Source organism: Acyrthosiphon pisum, chromosome A2, assembly GCF_005508785.2.
Source record: "Acyrthosiphon pisum isolate AL4f chromosome A2, pea_aphid_22Mar2018_4r6ur, whole genome shotgun sequence".
NCBI lineage: Eukaryota > Metazoa > Arthropoda > Insecta > Hemiptera > Aphididae > Acyrthosiphon > Acyrthosiphon pisum.
The window spans coordinates 54,727,763-54,731,668 of record NC_042495.1 but is presented as its reverse complement, the minus strand read 5'-3'; positions in this window follow the sequence as shown (position 1 = coordinate 54,731,668).

The following is a 3,906-nucleotide window of genomic DNA, read 5'->3' as shown; positions in this document are numbered from 1 at the left end:
GGTAGGGGGAGTAGGGGGGAAACAGGTAAAAAGGTAATAATATAAAGAATTTCGGTGAGGGGACGACGCCGCCGCCGTGCACTGTAGTTGGTATCGTATAGGAGGTACGTTCCAGCAGAGTGCCGCGCAGATACGCAGCCGCCGCCGTCGCAGTGCCGCACATCCTGCCGAGTCGCCGAGATCGACGGGAGGTGTATACCCAGACGATATTATATATACTACATATATATACATATATATATATATATAATATACAATAATAATCGCCGATGCCCCGGTTTAATGCCGCCGTACGTACAATAAATATGTATATTATATTATATATATACACGTTCGAAAAAACTGGTTATATGCACGCGTTTTTTTTTTCAACATGTTATCCATGGTTATTAAAAAAATAATTTTAATTGATATGTTAAGGTTTATAATAACAATCATTACATCGAAGAAAATTATATTATGTATTATATACGGACTACGGAGTGATCCATTTTACGTAAAACACTCATTATTTCAGAAAACGTTAACATTTTTGAAAATACTTCAATTATAGGTACATTGTTACATAATTTTAAGTCGTTACAAAACAATACATTTTTGGAGAAAAAATTATATTTATATTATTTTTTATCACTATCGTATTGTAAGTGTTTACAGTTTATTTTTTAATAATAACATACACTTTTAATGTCATATTATAAAGCATGATATTATTTGGAGTATTTCGATCTACAAATATCAAATTTTGACAATTATTAGTTATAACTCATAACTTATAACTAATAAGTAATAAATATTAAATTTAGACGAACGGAGTTGTGGACAGGACCAACATTTTTCAGGGTAGGAGACCAGAACCAGAACCACTCCACTCTGCTATTCTAACTTTGAATTCTTAAGTATAACTCAAAAACAACTCGTCCAAAATTCGATTTTTATGTATCAAAATACTCCAAAAAATATTCTGCTTAGCAATAAGGAATTAAAAATGCATGGTATCATTTAAAAAAATCATTTAAATTTAAAAAATGATAACGATATAAAATATAGATGCTATTTAGTTAAATGTTGTATTTTAACGACTAAAAAAAAAATTCAAAAACATAAATATTTTTTGAAATATTAAATGTGTTACGTTAAATGGATCACCCGGTATATATTTGTATGTGCATAGGTAAGTTAGCACAAGTATTTTAATGGATATATTATAAATTATTATCACCAAAGAATTAAAACCGTAACTCGTAAGCCTGAACTGCTCCTGCATAATAATATAATATGGAATTATGAATTGAATAATCAAACATATCTCATAACTCATTTCTATATTTTTTTTAAAAAAGCCGGGATCGCTGAGGTGTATAGTATAGGTTATGAGTGTATACCTCGTTGTTATATTATTATATTATACCATTGCATATACGAAAAACTACGATTCTATGCGAGGATACGGTATGTTAGCCTCTAAACCTAACAGCTAAAGGCTAAAATTATAGTATAATTATTTTGAAAATTGAATTGTGTATAAAAATGAATAATGTACCTATATGGTTATATAATATGTAATAGTAAGAAGTTTTAAGTCACTAGGGAATAGGGATACGATCAATACTTTTTAAATTACGAAAAAAAATTGAACATAAACTATTTAAATCGTTATTCTTATTAGATTTCCAATTTTATAACCATTTGAATTTCAAACGTTCATAAAAATAAAATATACCTAGGTACTTATATTATGTGGGTATATGGCTTTACGCTTTATATTTCAGTAGATTAAAAAAACTTATGAGGAAACTCTGGAAACTATATATATACTACATTTTTAAAACTTACCTACTTACTTAACCTTACTCTACTCTTTAGTATTTTCTATCTAAGTATAATAATCATATGATAATATATCACCATTAAAAAATAAATATTTACTCAACTATTAATTTGAAATTATAATTTATTTATAAGAGTATAAGACAAATTATGTTTGGTATAGTATCTAACCAAGAAATTTCCTTAATTATTAAACGAAAGAAAAAAAACAAAAATTTTTTGGAAAGTAATCAAACTGGTCTCCATGACTCCATTATCTATCAGTAAATGATCAACTGGATTCTTAATTTATGAGATTTTTATGGTTTAAGAAATTAATTTAGAAACTTAGATATGAGTAATAATGGGATTATGTATATCTAATCGATTACAATTTACATTTAAAGTGTTATAGCTTATAGGTAAGTATTTAAATATTTTCACATTATTTTATGTTAAAATAATATTGTAAAAGATCATAAACAATTTTATTACCTGTATGTGCTTATAGCCAATAATGAAAATTGCCAATTGGAAATTACAAACGTATTATTGTTTTAACGTTTATTCCGTAATGCAAACAACACAATATCAACTAATATAATATTATGTATTTATGTCTTACTCACTTTCTCTGATATAAAATTTAAATTATAAATATAAAATAAGTATCATACACTTCATTTACATTTATTTATGTCAGAAAATATATTTTTTATAAGGATATGTTTGAACACTACATCTTACCTAAATACCATTTATTCCGTTATATAGGAATATGGCGGATTTGTGTTTAAAACTTTAAAACCTAACGTACCTAATACCTATATACATTATAAACCATGTGACCATGTCTAAACTCATTATTTCGAAAAGTTGTAACTTTTTAAAAAATATATTATAGTACAAATAATAATAATAATCATTGCAAAATAAAATTTTAAAAAAATGCTGTACAGTAGGAAACAAATGGGTCACTGTAAAAATTGTGCCTATGTATTTTTAATATTTTTCTGCTGCTGTAGCAACAATATATCAGGGACGTTGTATTAAATTGTCAAGCTTTTTGACCCAACTAGGTAACGAATAAAATTTAATTGACATTTATAGAAAATAAAAATAAAATCTGGAAACTGAAAATGTCCGTAAACAGCACAAAGCAAGTCAAAATATTTCGAAAGTTTTATGGTACATAAAAAATTCTAATATAAATATTCAGTGAAAGTTTCATTTAACTACGGTCATTTGTTATAGATTTACACCAAAAACCAAAAGCGATTTCGTCAAAAAACGATTTTGCGTAAAAATTTCAGTTTTTCCTTACCTAATTATTTGCTTGTTTTCTAGAAGCTTTAGAAAACGATTGGAATTTTTTTACTTTTGGCCCCCCATAACATACCCACTAGTTTCACTTTTATGCTAAAAAGATATTGTTTGAGACAATTATTGAAGCATTTTTAATTCCCCAAAAGGCGATGACAGACACAAATAAAAAAAGGTGGGCAAGTGGATGTCGCTATGCTGAACAGTAGGTTACAAGTGGGTCACTGTATAATGGATGGTATCAAATTTGAATTCAATGATTTAATATCATTGTATAAGAAAAACGATTCTGAGCGGAGACGGTATGTCAGTCTAGGTATAAGACATATTATATACTTATATCTATGGTATTAAAAAAAAATTGACCTATAATATCCACTTTAATATACATAGGAATATCACAATTTCCAATAGGTACTTAAAACGCGTTATACATCAACAACAAATCGTGATACTATCATAGATATATACCCAGACAGCATTTTGTAATGATAATATTATAATTAGAGCGCGGATTTCTATGCAATTGCATATTTTTTTCCTTTTAATATTTTTGGATTTTTGTCAGTTATCTCCACGAATCATCATAATTTGAAGCTAATAGTGAAATTTTTTTTTGCATATTTCTGCATATTTAAAGGTTATTGCATATTTTTTGCATATTTTGGCCAAATTCAAAATTTATTGCATATTGAACCGAAAATTTACAAAAATGTATAAAATAATATTTTGTCAAGTAGACAAATTAAAACTAAATTTCATAGTCACTAAATA